Below are 16,307 nucleotides of genomic sequence, written 5' to 3'. Positions count from 1 at the left end.
TGGGGAGTGCTAATATGACTGACCTGTGGCTTCAAAGTCACTCGGTGGCCAATTCACATAATGCAGTCCAGGGTTTGTATACATCACTGGTGAGAACTTGCGTTTCCAAGCAACGCGTCCCTCATGCTATGAGGAAATAATGGTAGCTAAACGTACAGCAAGTTATGTTTCTTATCTATTAATATGAATGAACAATTATTTAGGTATTCTCCAAATGATGACAAAATCAAGTAGTATTTTTGTTTAATTTTATATCGTTTTTAGAGCTCACTTGTCAAAGTTCCAACTTCCATTGCTTGCTGGCTAGCTAATGTTAGCTAGCTAGTTAATACAGAGCATTGCTGTAAAGATTGCGCATTACCATTCAAGGGGGGAGCTACCCACTGGGTAAAAACTGGTTGAATAAACGTTTCCAAGTCTTTTTATTGAATTTTTATGTGATGCCGTTGAATTAGCTAGATATTTGGTTCACGAAGTTACCATGAATGAAAAATGACAGCCTGTGAATTGTTACAGTTGCGTAAATTCGAATCTGGTATCAGGATAAACTGACAGGATGTACGTAAACAGTTGTTCTTATACTGTGATAGACATTGTTCCAACCCGTCTGTTGGCCTATCACAGTAGAGGCTGAGCGTGGTTTAGACTTGCTCAGCCTATCACAGGCGCTCAGGCTGGTCCCCACCTCTTGGCGCTTCTTGGAGTCCTCCAACAAACACAAGAACAAAGCATCTGCTGGGCTGTTATCTACAGTTTTGCAACATGCAGGTCACACCATGTTACTCAGTTCTTGTCACACACACAAACAGGCAAGTAGATGTAGCAAGCAGTTGTTTAATCTCATGATGATGCTCAAGTGCACAAATGCAGATACCTCACACAGCCAACATCAGATAATATTTAATCATATATATGGTAATGGCTATAATGTAAAACACAGAATCCCACAGAATGTGAATCATAACAGGCAGCGGGTACAGAAATGCATGTCTTTGTGTGCACTGTGTCATGTAGCTACAGTATGTGTATGACCCAAGAGAGGTCTGAACCTGGACCCAGGTGACCATGCATGCCCAAAAGTGCCATGTCATATCCTGATACTAGAGTTGCTCGTTCAAGCTCTGTAGACCAGTGTATACCAAGGCTTCTTTGCTGTCTATGTCAAACAGTGAGGGGATGAGCAGTGGCAAAATGAAAGTGGTGGGCCGCCTCTCCCGAGCGGCGGAGGCCAAACGACGGGTGACAGAGGGCCAAGACATGCTGACCTCCATGACACAGATGGTGGCCTGCACCCAGGACATCCAGCAGAGATACCGCAGCATCCTGGGGCCACTGTCCCTCTTCTTCCAGTCCAACCCCGAGGGATAGAAGAGGACAGGTGTGTGGGGACCTAAAGCTGTTGGAGGGAAGACAGCCTGGTGCCTTGTGTGAGGTGCTATTGTTGATCCGTGATTGTATGCATGAGGCCTTTGAGTTTTTTGAATCAACAAAAGGATGTGTAGACAGTTTTACCCACCTAAATTCATTTACAGGGCTGACCTGAAAACACACACAGGGTGTCGATCTACACTGTCTATTTTCTCTATCCACATGCCCCACACATCTCTTATGATGCCAAAACAAAACATGTTTATTGTTTTTTTGAATGGAGGTGATACAGGAGAATGAAAGGTATGGACGTGTCCGGGTGTGTTGTTCCTCCCAGACAGGGTCCAGGAGGAGAGAACAGTGTCCCCGTCGGTGTCAGAGGGGGTGAAGGCCAACCCCACCTCCCTGGCCGACATGTGTCAGCAGCTACAGTACAGGATCCAGGAGCATTCCGTGCTCCACTCCACCCCTGTGGAGGATCAGCAAGCTCTGGTGAGCCACTCCATTAGGATCCACTATACACTCTCTCTCCTAAGCATCTACTAAATGGATAGATGGTTGGATAGATGGATGGGTGGATGGAACACTGTCACACACACACAGCCCCCACCCACCAAAAACACTCTGCGACCCCCCCCCCCAAGGCGGCGGTGATGACGTCAGAGCTGGGCCTGATCTGGCAGGACCTGAAGGGGCTGATGGACGAGCCCATGCTGAACCAGGAGGAGAACAGGCAGCTGCAGGCGGAGACGTGCCAGGAGGTGCTCCGCATCTGCCAGGAGCTCTACCTCAAATATCTCCACCTGCTGGACAGGCTGAGGCGCCGCGCGGGCTTCAGTGACCAGGCCAAACGCAGCCGCCTGGGGGCCCAGATGGCCATAGACTGCATCAGGCTGTGAGTGACTGGCGAGCAGGATTTCCCCGAGCTCCATCATTTCCTAGGTGGGGATCAAAGGTCCTCAAATCAACATCTCTTGCTTCTTTACACCAAGATTTACAATTGAAACCAATTGCAGCCAAAATCTTACAGGCGAACTTGCCATCTAAGCTCGTTACTTGAATTATCGATCATCTGCCTTTTGTAGATAAGTGCAAACTCACCAAGCAGCTGTAAATGCAATTGGCTGTTGTTATTGTTCTCCTAATTGCTAACGGTTATTCTTTCTCCGCAGTTTAAACGTCCACTCGATCAGACGCAGCGTAGCGGTAGGGATCAAGGCTACGCGGAGAGCCCGGCTGAGCGCTGAGAGACCCAGAGCTGCCGGACACAACCTGAAAGGGGCGATGGAGACACACGCAGCGCTGCCATGCAAACTGGACTTTGGTCTGACTCTGCAGACCAAGGCTGGGTGCAAGAAGAGCGGTGCCATCAGGCAGGGCAAAAACCCTATGGAGAGGGACCTCCGAGAGGTGAGAGACAGAGAAAGAGAGAGGGAGAGAGAGAGTGTGTGTTGTGTGTGAGTGAGTGTGGGTCGGTAGGTTTGTGTGTGTGCTTGTGTGTCTGTCTGTGTGTATACGGTACCTACATCTTTCTGTGTGGGTGTGTGTGTCTCCATGCGTGTGAATGTGTGTGTACACTTGCTTCTCTGCTGTTTTGGTGTGTGTGTGTCTGTGGTAAAGCTACAGGGAGCTGAGATGTTCCCTTCTCTCTCCCTGCCTGTCTGTCAGATGACTGAGAAGATGGGAGACATGGACCTGGAGCAGGTCCATGTTGATGGAGTTGATCACCAACAAAGGCTTTCTATCTCTCTCTCTCTCTGTCTTTCTCTCTCTCTATTTCTCTCTCTTTCTTTGTCACTCTGTCTCTCTCTCTCTATCTTTCTCTCACACAGACGGGCACACACACACACATAGTCAAGTACACTTGTGACAATTATAATCAATTGTTTGTCATTGTTTACCAGCATGTATTACCATGGCTACACCAGACCAGACCAGTTCCACTATACTATACACATCATACACTATTCACACCCACTCCTACTGGTCCCTGAAGACATGCATACAGGATGGTTATTATTGACAAGTCATAACTTATTTACTTCTTTTTATGAGTTGTATTTTATGGAGTTATTTTTGTGAGCACCCAGGGGTGTAGTTCCATGCCAGACCTACAGAGGGAGACTCTCCTGGAGGAGCTGGAGATGGAGGCCCTGCCTGCCAGACCCCAGTCGCCTCTGGTGCTGCTGGCCACTGGGCCCTGCTCCAACATCGAGAAGCCCATTGACCCTGCCCACGACCTCAGGAGGTGTGTGCGGTAGAGTGTGTGTGTGTGTATTTTTGTGCTTGAGTGTGTGTGTGTGTGTTCTTATGTGTGTGTATGTGTCTAGGTTGCTACAGGACAGAGTGATTGTGGATCAGGCTGTGACAGACTCTGACACAGTCCTCCTTCTGATCAAGGCCCTGACGTGGAGAAGTTCCACCAAACTACAACAGCTCACACACACTCTGCAGGTAGGGAACACACTCTGCAGGTAGGGAACACACTCTGCAGGTAGGGAACACACTCTGCAGGTAGGGAACACACTCTACAGGTAGGGAACACACTCTGCAGGTAGGGAACACACTGCAGGTAGGGAACACTCTACAGGTAGGGAACACACTCTACTCTACAGGTAGGGAACACACTCTGCAGGTAGGGAACACACTCTGCAGGTAGGGAACACACTCTGCAGGTAGGGAACACACTCTACAGGTAGGGAACACACTCTGCAGGTAGGGAACACACTCTGCAGGTAGGGAACACACTCTGCAGGTAGGGAACACACTCTGCAGGTAGGGAACACACTCTGCAGGTAGGGAACACACTCTGCAGTTAGGGAACACACTCTGCAGGTAGGGAACACACTCTGCAGGTAGGGAACACACTGACCTCTCAGTCGAGGACTACCTCCGTTACATCACCGATACCGATACATCACCAATCAGGTCAGAGGTCACACATTCTGTAGTTACAGGAAGCAAATAGAAGAAGACTTGCTAATTAATAGAAGGCAGTAAATGCATAAAATCGATTGAGTAACTAGAAGAAAATCAACCAGTTTTGTGTAAAAATAAATGTCAATAAACCTTTGAATTGGACCATAGGTTATGCATGTACATTATAGACATGGCTTGATTTATTTTTTTGTGTTTTGTTGTTGTTTTTTAGTAGTTCTACTTTTTTTATATTGAATACTGTGCCCTGTTGCGTAGGGCTTGAAAGTTAAGCGTTTCACTATATTTGTGCATGTGACAAATAAAACGTGAGATTTAAAATAGGTGCCGGTACTCATGTTGGGCTTGAGTACTGTCTATATTTAGGTGCCAGAACTTTTCAGTCATTATTCTATAAGAGGTGCTGGACCTCAAGCAGTAGAAAAGTCAAGGTGCCGGTACTCAGTACCGAATGTAATGAATACTTTTTTAAAGGAATGAATGACATTTTATTTCCATGTCAAATCGTCAATTGGCAACCCATCCCTTATGGGATTAATTGACACATAAACAAACATTACAATAATTCACTATGGTAATTAAATTATCATTATTCTTCCAATGTTCTTTGCATTGCACATCGCATTAAGTAATAATAATTTTTAAAAGAAAGAAAGAGTAAGGTAAAAATCAATACATAATAGTAAATTACATCCCTAGAGCAGTAAAATAATATACATACATACATACACATTGTATATACATATACAATTTGTAAGTCGCTCTGGATAAGAGCGTCTGCTAAATGACTTAAATGTAAATGTAAATATACACACACACACATACAGTTGTGGCCAAAAGTTTTGAGAATTTTTTTTTTTTTTTTTTTTCACAAAGTCTGCTGCCTCAGGTTGTATGGTGGCAATTTGCATATACTCCAGAATGTTATGAAGAGTGATCAGATGAATTGCAATTAATTGCAAAGTCCCTCTTTGCCATGCAAATGTACTGAATCCCCCAAAAACATTTCCACTGCATTTCAGCCCTGCCACAAAAGGACCAGCTGACATCATGTCAGTGATTCTTTCGTTAACACAGGTGTGAGTGTTGGCGAGGACAAGGCTGGAGATCACTCTGTCATGCTGATTGAGTTTGAATAACAAACTGGAAGCTTCAAAAGGAGGGTGGTGCTTGGAATCATTGTTCTTCCTCTGTCAATCATGGTTACCTGGAAGGAAAAACGTGCTGTCATCATTGCTTTGCACAAAAAGGGCTTCACAGGCAAGGATATTGCTGCCAGTAAGATTGCACCTAAATCAACCATTTATCGGATCATCAAAAACTTCAAGGAGAGCGGTTCAATTGTTGTGAAGAAGGCTTCAGGGCACCCAAGAAAGTCCAGCAAGCGCCGTCTCCTAAAGTTGATTCAGCTGCGGGATCGGGGCACCACCAGTACAGAGCTTGCTCAGGAATGGCAGCAGGCAGGTGTGAGTGCATATGCACGCACAGTGAGGCAAAGAATTTTGGAGGATGGCCTGGTGTCAAGAAGGGCAGCAAAGAAGCCACTTCACTCCAGGGAAAACATCAGGGACAGACTGATATTCTGCAAAAGGTACAGCGATTGGACTGCTGAGGACTGGGGTAAAGTCATTTTCTCTGATCAATCCCCTTTCCGATTGTTTGGGGCATCTGGAAAAAAGCTTGTCCGGAGAAGACAAGGTGAGTGCTACCATCAGTCCTGTGTCATGCCAACAGTAAAGCATCCTGAGACCATTCATGTGTGGGGTTGCTTCTCAGCCAAGGAAGTGGGCTCACTCACAATTTTGCCTAAGAACACAACCATGAATAAAGAATGGTACCAACACATCCTCCGAGTGGAACTTCTCCCAACCGTCCAGGAACAGTTTGGTGACGAACAATGCCTTTTCCAGCATGATGGAGCACCTTGCCATAAGGCGAAAGTAATAACTAAGTGGCTCTGGGAACAAAACATCAATATTTTGGGTCCATGGCCAGGAAACTCCTCAGACCTTAATCCCATTGAGAACTTGTGGTCAATCCTCAAGAGGCGGGTGGACAAATAAAACCCCACAAATTCTGACAAACTCCAAGCATTGATTATGCAAGAATGGGCTGCCATCATGGCCCAGAAGTTAATCGACAGCATGCCAGTGCGTATTGCAGAAGTCTTGAAAAAGAAGGGTCAACGCTGCAAATATTGACTCTTTGTATCAACCTCATGTAATTGTCAATAAAAGCCTTTGACACTTACGAAATGATTTAAATTATACTTCAGTATTCCATAGTAACATCTGACAAAAATATCTAAAGACACTGAGGCAGCAGACTTTGTGAAAATTAATATTTGCGTCTTTCTCAAAATTTTGGGCCACGACTGTACATACCAGCCTTGTGCAGGTCTACAATTTTATCCCTGATGTCCATACACAGCTCTCTAGTCTTGGCCATTGTGGAGAGGTTGGAGTCTGTTTGATTGAGTGTGTGAACAGGTGTCTTTTATACAGGTAACGAGTTCAAACAAGTGTAGTTAATACAGGTAATGAGTGGAGAACAGGAGAGCTTCTTAAAGAAAAACTAACAGGTCTGTGAGAGCCGGAATTCTTACTGGTTGGTAGGTGATCAAATACTTATGTCATGCAATAAAATGCAAATGAATTACTTAAAAATCATACAATGTGATTTTCTGGATTTTTGTTTTAGATTCCGTCTCTCACAGTTGAGGTGTACCTATGCAAAAAGAATACAGACCTCTACATGCTTTGTAAGTAGGAAAACCTGCAAAATCGGCAGTGTATCAAATACTTGTTCTCCCCACTGTATATCTTTTTTTTTTTACAATTTAATTATAGGTAGCCCTTTTTTTATTCCAGGCTTTATTTAAATATTATGCAAACTGAAATAAACAATAGACAAAAAACGATTTCAATTTGTCCTCATCACTCAGTCATATAATGCCAGGGTATATCGGGTGTGCTTTCTAGAATAAGAGTAAGAGTATAGAAAGGACAATAGAGGTTAAAATAAGTTTACTTCTCTATGTATTTGAGCTCACAATAGTTACATAGTCTTTCGTCTTCCATTTCACCATGATACCAACCTGTTTCAATATCCCTGATCTGACCTGTTTCAATATCCCCGATCTGACCTGTTTCAATATCCCCGATCTGACCTGTTTCAATATCCCTGATCTGACCTGTTTCAATATCACCGATCTGACCTGTTTCAATATCCCTGATCTGACCTGTTTCAATATCCCTGATCTGACCTGTTTCAATATCCCCGATCTTACCTGTTTCAATATCCCCGATCTGACCTGTTTCAATATCCCCGATCTGACCTGTTTCAATATCCCCGATCTGACCTGTTTCAATATCCCCGATCTGACCTGTTTCAATATCCCCGATCTGACCTGTTTCAATATCCCCGATCTGACCTGTTTCAATATCCCCGATCTGACCTGTTTCAATATCCCCGATCTTACCTGTTTCAATATCCCTGATCTTACCTGTTTCAATATCCCTGATCTGACCTGTTTCAATATCCCCGATCTGACCTGTTTCAATATCCCCGATCTGACCTGTTTCAATATCCCTGATCTGACCTGTTTCAATATCCCCAATCTTACCTGTTTCAATATCCCCGATCTTACTTGTTTCAATATCCCTGATCTTACCTGTTTCAATATCCCTGATCTTACCTGTGCACATAGTGATCTCTTGCTTTTAGGTAGGTTATACATAATATATCTCTCACACACAAATTCACCCTTAATCAAACAAAAGGTTCTCAATTTGGGTTTAGAATTCATCTCACCACCCATTTTTTTTCATATTGTATCAACAGTTGTTTTTCAATCATATCTATGTCTCCCTTCATTTGGTTTTCGTACAGATGTTCACAGTCAGACTCTTGAAAAAGGTTGGACATTTCAGCTGCCCAGTCTCCCCCTATGGATAGATCCCGTTGAAAAACTTTACTAGCTATTCTGGCAGTTGGCATATCCAGCAGTCTATTCTAAAGTCTCACCATACATGCCTTCCATCTCACCTCACAGGGTTCCTAGCCCATATCCCCAGTTATTGCAAGGAAAGGTGCAAACTTGTGGACACCTAAAAAGTAACATACTGCTCTGTTATGGACATGTTCGTTTTTAAAATAACTCTCTTAGCACCCCACACTCCTGCTGAATAGTCCAGAACAGGACACACGCATGTCTGATACAGTTTGGAGTACGTAGAATAACCAATATCTTTCAGTGTTTTTGTTTTTCCCATAACTCCTCCAAGAACTCTACTTCCTGAGTCGGCTAGGGCTGATGTTCCGTATAGAAAGGTCACATGTTCATCAATAAAAAGACCCAAATATGTATAATTGCTAGTAAACTCAAGAATGTCTTCACCAAAACAAAACTGAAAAACACTTATCTTAGTAGCTGGTTTTCTAAAAGTCATTAACTGTATTTTTGTTTAGTTGATCATGAGTCTCTATATTTTACACTAATTGACTGCACATAATAACATGTTCTGCAGGTCTTGTTCAGTTTCTTCCATGAAAATAGTATCATCAGCATATAAAAGGATTCTTAACATTTCATCATCATATCTTACTCCAATATTTAACTGTGGAATTTCTTTTGGAAAGTAATTTATAAATAAAGCAAACAAAGTCGGTGATAAGGCGTCTCCTTGTTTTACACCCGAGGGTGCGGGAAACCAGTCTGTACCATATTCATTAACCTGCACACAAGCAATTGATACTTTGTAAAGAGACTGGATTGCGTAATCAGATTTCCCGTCAACCCTTGTCTTTAACAAACTATAGGCTAAAATATCCCTATTTACAAAATCATAAGCTTTCTGGAAATCAATGAAACGTGTAAAAGTAGGCTTCTCTTTGTGTAATCTATTTCTGATTATTGTACAGACCGAGAAGATTTGATCTGTACAGGCTGTGGATTTACCAAAACCATTTTGTTCTTCCACCAGAATGTTTTGATCCTCCAAAAATGGAATTAGCCTTTTGTTGAGGATGGATGAAAATATCATTTATAAACTGTAATTAATTAACTTATGCCTCTATAGTTGTGGCACTCTTGGGTAATTGTTTTGAAGATTTGGTAATGTGATTCACTATAGACTTATACCAAGTGGAAGGCAGTATACTGTACTCAAACACATTTGGAGCAAATCATATAGGACGTCAATTAATTTAGGGGATTTTAAAACCTCATTAGGCAGTTCATCAATGCCAAACGCTTTCTCATTTTTTGCAGGGTCCATCACCTTCTTAACTTCTGCCACAGAGAGCTCCTCATTTAAATACGAGTTACAAATATCACATTGTATTTTCCAGTTTAGTTTTCAGGGAACATATATTTGTCTTTATAAAATTCTTCCTCAAAATATGCCACATTTTCGTTACCTGAGAATAAACTAGCAAACCCCTTCTCCCACTCTTTAAGTACCTGTGTAATATCAGAGTACCAGTGTTTTTCCAGGCCCAATTCAAGCACTGGATACATGTCCAATAATTTCCATGTCCAGTTATTGTTGTGGTATCAGAGAGTGATTGACTAGGACTCTCTCTGTCTCTGTCTCTGTGAAGGACTCTGACTACCTGTGGGCGGCGTTCCACCTGTACGATAGTGGCGATAGTGACGATGAGGAGGACGAGAGAAGGAGACTGCTCCAGCTACGACGAGACGAGAGGAAGAAGTCTGTCTGTCTGTCTGTCTGTCTGTCTGTCTGTCTGTCTGTCTGTCTGTCTGTCTGTCTGTCTGTCTGTCTGTCTGTCTTACTATCTGTCTATCTTACTGTTTGTCTGTCTGCCCCACTATTTTCATTCTTTTTTCTCCATTCTTTTTGGTTGTAATCATGTTTCTTACATTATGAGGACTGCGAGCAGCTAACAAACCAGTGTGTGTGGATAGGAGGCGGAGGCAGAAGATGGAGGCTCTAAAGGGTCAGAAGCAGGAGTACGTGACAGGGATGTGGAACATCAACACGGTGCTGCTAGGAGGGCTGTGGAAGGAACCCGATCTGGAGGGTAAACACACACCATTTGACCATAGTAATTTAGTGAGTCATTCAAAAGCAGGATGTTCCAGTCAAGGATTGTGAAATAAAAGGAAGTCAAACAGTTCTGGTTTAGTAGGTAATGTCATGACTCATTGGATTTCTGGCTCATTAGTACTAAACCTGTTTCATAGCCTATTGTTTATAGACTCATAGGTAACCTATTGTCTGTTGGGTTTTTTACAGAGGAGGAAGAGATCCCAGATGAAGAAATAACCAGCCCTAAACAGGTGTGTGTGTATGCGTGTCTTAGTGTACAGATGATACTTTAAATGTACTGTAAATGGATACTATAAATGTTCAGTACAGATTGCAAAATAGATTGTAAAGAAGAGATTTTATGTGTACCGATTCCATGGTACAGGGTGTATGAGTTGATTTTAAAAAAACGACGCCAGATTCAAGACTTTGTGCTTTTCAGCTTTAATTATTATATAGAATTCTTGCAACCAACAAAATGTTGAAAATTTGGGGCATAAAATCATCGAAGCTCTGCACATTTTGTTGTGAGGATACAGAATCAATAGACCATTTATTTTGGTATTGCCCTCAGGTAGCCTCTTTCTGGTCTCAGTTTCAGGAATGGCTGAAAATGCATAACATTGATATAAAATTGACCCTAGAAATAGTACTGTTAGGAGTTCTGGAGAGACCAGGTCTGTCAATTACTAATATACTAATACTCTTAGTAAAAGTATTTATCTTCAACTCGCAATCTGTGGATTCTATTCGATTAGATAGATTGAAATTGTACATTAAGCATCACAGCATAGTTGAAAGATACATGTTGTGTAGAAATCCGAAGAGGGTGGCCAACAGAGATAGGTGGGATGGGCTGAGGGAAGCTGAGGGTTGGGATGTGGAATTGGAGACAAGTGGGAGTGGAGTTGCTGGGCAGGAGATAGAATGATGCATAACAAATAAAGTCAAAATAAAACATAATAAAAAGTACATTTGAATGACACTGAGGGGCAGTGTTTTTACAGCTAATGCCGGTTTGCCTGAGGCTGACGCCGTGCAGGTGTTTGTACACATGCATATACACACACTCTCATTCATATACACACATGCACGGACACACACATATGAGAGACAGAGCTCACCAAATCACCATAGACACAGAGCTCACCATATCACCATAGACACAGAGCTCATCATATCACCATAGAGACAGAGCTCACCATATCACCATAGAGACAGAGCTCACCATATCACCATAGACACAGAGCTCACCATATCACCATAGAGACAGAGCTCACCATATCACCATAGAGACAGAGCTCACCATATCACCATAGACACAGAGCTCACCATATCACCATAGAGACAGAGCTCACCATATCACCATAGAGACAGAGCTCACCATATCACCATAGACACAGAGCTCACCATATCATCATAGATACAGAGCTCATCATGTCAACATAGACACACCATATACTACCAAAATGTCTTCCATACCTTGAACAGAATTGTGTGTGTGTGTGTGTCTGTGTGTGTGTATGTGTATACATCCGTTTATGTGTATGTGTCCGTGTGTGTGCATTTGTATACATCCCTGTGTGTGTGCACGCGTTTCCTCCCAGGCCACAGCAGCATGGGAGCGTACTGCCCGTATCATCCAGCAGAGGGAGTCTCTGCTGGCTCGTCTGGAGCTGTTTGACAGTGACGCTGACCCCAACCGCTTCTTCCTGCAAGGTACTGCATAATATATATCTGCCCTGGGGTGAAGTTTCCTCTTGGCGCAGATATATTCCCACGAGCCCGTCCTCCCCAATTAAGGTGACACCAACCTCCTGTGCTCCTTACGATATTATAACATATTGCTTTTACAGCGTATTATATTGGATGATATATTGTAAATTGCTAAATATATCATCATATTATTATTGTTATAAATAAAAGGCAGTTGATGAAATATCTAATGCCAGACTACACCCTACTGGACAAAAAAATGTAAGCTCCTGGTATTCCCAGGCAGTCTCCCAGCCAAGTACTAACTAGGCCCAACCCTGCATAGCTTCTGAGAGGCTAGTATGGTCGTAAGTGAAGGAACAAATCTTCATGTACTTTACAAAGTGAATGTCTTTCGCTCTATCTTTCTTTCCTTCCTTCCTTCCTCTTTCTTTATTTTCTTTCTATTAATTCTTTGCTGCCCCTCTCTCTCTTTCTCGCTCTCTCTCTCACTAATTTTTTTCTTTCTCAGGCTACCAGGGCACCTCTCTAGCCGGGTTGGATGAGTCCAAGCACCGGAGCAAACTCAACTCCCAGATCTGTTCTCTGGAGAAGGTGTTGTCTAAGATTCTCCACCACATTACAGACAGCTTCCATGACACTGTCACCTACAAGGTGAGTCAGGCCAATGGGCCATACATCATGGGTCTATTAATTAGTGTACAGCGTAGCAAATTGTTTTGCAACGGAAAACGAAAACCTGTGTTTCTTATTAGACAAATTGAGCAAAGTCCCTCCTCGTTTTTGCTTGTTTGCTTCCGTTGACTTCCTAGTGAATATGACCCACTAGTGTCACTGTGCTCTCTGACATACAGCACATGCAGTATGCTATGGGGGATAGAGAGCGACAGAGCGAAAGCAGAGTTTTTAGATTGGTGATTTACCCTCATTGAAAGAGCCTTGCTCACTTGCTCTGTTTCGTCCTCTGGCGTGTCCAAAATCGGTCCTGTCTTGCCTACTACTTACTAAAACTGCATAATGTGTAATACTCATATATTCTATCTAGAACATACCAGTTAGAAAAAAATGTATGCAGTAAGCTACAAATATTGACATACTAGGCTCATACATACTGAGAAAACGCTATGGAGAGCTCTGCGCCATCCCACTTATTTGATTATCCACAATAACCAGAACTTGTCAACTCATCATCAAGTCCTACATTGGTTTAATCAGGTGTAGTAGTATTGGGCTAGAACAAAAGCCCCAAAACTCTGGTGCAGCCAGACTAAGCAGTTTCCTCACAGCTGTGTTTTCAACGGTCACCCTCTCACTCTCTCCAGGGGAGGCCGTACAGGGAGAAGATGCGCTGGGACCGCATCCGAGGTGCTCTACTGGCACGGGGTCCAGGCTCTGGAGAGGGTGGTGGAGGGGAGGGGCTCTCTCCCCACCAGACCCCCCCCCCCCCCCCCCAACCCACTTCAGCGGGCAGGCCTTTCTAATCGACCTGGCCGGGGTATCCTGGAAGGATATTGATCTCATCCCGTCAGAGGATGCCTGGTTATTTTTTTTTATGCCTTCCTAACCATCTTAAATAAGCATGCCCCATTCAAGAAATATAGAACCAGGAACAGATTTAGCCCTTGCTTCTCCCCAGACCTGACTGCCCTTAACCAACACAAAAACATCCTATGGCGTTCTGCATTAGCATCGAACAGCCCCCATGATATGCAGCTTTTCAGGGAAGCTAGAAACCATTATACACAGGCAGTTAGAAAAGCCAAGGCTAGCTTTTTCAAGCAGACATTTGCCTCCTGCATTACGAACTCAAAAAAGTTCTGGGACACTGTAAAGTTCATGGAGAATTAGAACACCTCCTCCCAGCTGCCCACTGCACTGAAGACAGGAAACACTGTCACCACTGATAAATCCACTATAATTGATCATTTCAATAAGCATTTTTCTATGGTTGGCCATGCTTTCCACCTGGCTACCCCTACCCCGGTCAACAGCACTGCACCCCCCACAGCAACTCGTCCAAGCCTTCCCCATTTCTCCTTCTCCCAAATCCAGTCAGCTGATGTTCTGAAAGAGCTGCAAAATCTGGACCCCTTCAAATCAGCCGGGCTAGAAAATCTGGACCCTTTCTTTCTAAAATTATCTGCTTAAATTGTTGCCACCCCTATTACTAGCCTGTTCAACCTCTCTTTCGTGTCGTCTGAGATTCCCAAAGATTGGAAAGCAGCTGCGGTCATCCCCCTCTTCAAAGGGGGGGACACTCTTGACCCAAACTGCTACAGAGCTATATCTATCCTACCCTGCCTTTCTAAGGTCTTTGAAAGCCAAGTCAACAAACATATTACCGACCATTTCGAATCTCACCATACCCTCTCTGCTATGCAATCTGGTTTCAGAGCTGGTCATGGGTGCACCTCAGCCACGCTCAAGGCCCTAAACGATATCTTAACCGCCATCGATCAGAAACATTACTGCGCAGCCGTATTCATTGATCTGGCCAAGGCTTTCGACTCTGTCAATCACCACATCCTCATCGGCAGACTCGACAGCGTTGGTTTCTCAAATGATTGCCTCGCCTGGTTCACCAACTACTTCTCTGATAGAGTTTAGTGTGTCAAATCGGAGGGTCTGTTGTCCGGACCTCTGGTAGTCTCTATGGGGGTGCCACAGGGTTCAATTCTTGGACCGACTCTCTTCTCTGTATACATCAATGATGTCGCTCTTGCTGCTGTTGAGTCTCTGATCCACCTCTACACAGACGACACCATTCTGTATACTTCTGGCCCTTCTTTGGACAGTGTGTTAACAACCCTCCAGGCAAGCTTCAATGTCATACAACTCTCCTTCTGTGGCCTCCAATTGCTCTTAAATACAAGTCAAACTAAATGCATGCTCTTCAACCAATTGCTGCCTGCACCTGCCCGCCTGTCCAACATCACTACTCTGGACGGCTCTGACTTAGAATACGTGGACAACTACAAATACCTAGGTGTCTGGTTAGACTGTAAACTCTCCTTCCAGACCCACATAAAACATCTCCAATCCAAAGTTAAATCTAGAATTGGCTTCCTATTTCGCAACAAAGCATCCTTCACTCATGCTGCCAAACATACCCTTGTAAAACTGACCATCCTACCAAACCTTGACTTCGGCGATGTCATTTACAAAATAGCCTCCAATACCCTACTCAACAAATTGGATGCAGTCTATCACAGTGCAATCCGTTTTGTCACCAAAGCCCCATATACTACCCACCATTGCGACCTGTACGCTCTTGTTGGCTGGCCCTTGCTTCATACTCGTCGCCAAACCCACTGGCTCCATGTCATCTACAAGACCCTGCTAGGTAAAGTCCCCCCTTATGTCAGCTCGCTGGTCACCATAGCATCACCCCCCTGTAGCACGCGCTCCAGCAGGTATATCTCTCTGGTCGCCCCCAAAACCAATACTTTCTTTGGCCGCCTCTCCTTCCAGTTCTCTGCTGCCAATGGCTGGAACGAACTACAAAAATCTCTGAAGCTGGAAACACTTATCTCCCTCACTAGCTTTAAGCACCAGCTGTCAGAGCAGCTCACAGATTACTGCACCTGTACATAGCCCATCTATAATTTAGCCCAAACAACTACCTCTTTCCCTACTGTATTTAATTAATTTATTTATTTTGCTCCTTTGCACTCCATTATTTTTATTTCTACTTTGCACATTTCTTCCACTGCAAATCTACCATTCCAATGTTTTACTTGCTATATTGTATTTACTTTGCCACCATGGCCTTTTTTTGCCTTTACCTCCCTTATCTCACCTCATTTGCTCCAATCGTATATAGACTTGTTTATACTGTATTATTGACTGTATGTTTGTTTTACTCCATGTGTAACTCTGTGTCGTTGTATGTGTCGAACTGCTTTGCTTTATCTTGGCCAGGTCGCAATTGTAAATGAGATGTTCTCATTTATGTTCTCAACTTGCCTACCTGGTTAAATAAAGGTGACATAAATAAATACAATTTAAAAAAAAAACCTTCAGCTGTACCCGGGCACCCACCCCACCCCCCAAGGACACACCCCGACCCTCAGCCAGAGACCCCACCCTCACACACACACCCAACCCAGCCGAGCTCAGTGTATCCGGTATAAGTTTGAACTTTGTAAGCAAATGAATAAAATGCTTGGATAATTGTTTGTATACACTTCTGGGAAGGAAATATTATATTTTATCATTTGTATGTATTCATAT

The 16,307-nt window shown here is 43.6% G+C and overlaps 1 pseudogene; it reads left to right on the top strand.

Moving 5' to 3' along the window:
• The first annotated feature begins 1,158 nt into the window (after positions 1 to 1,158).
• Positions 1,159 to 16,293, top strand: LOC115107155 (uncharacterized; annotated as a pseudogene).
• The last annotated feature ends 14 nt before the right edge of the window (positions 16,294 to 16,307 follow it).

This window comes from Oncorhynchus nerka, linkage group LG23 (assembly GCF_034236695.1).
Source record: "Oncorhynchus nerka isolate Pitt River linkage group LG23, Oner_Uvic_2.0, whole genome shotgun sequence".
Classification (NCBI taxonomy): domain Eukaryota; kingdom Metazoa; phylum Chordata; class Actinopteri; order Salmoniformes; family Salmonidae; genus Oncorhynchus; species Oncorhynchus nerka.
This window is presented reverse-complemented; position numbering and strand designations above follow the sequence as displayed.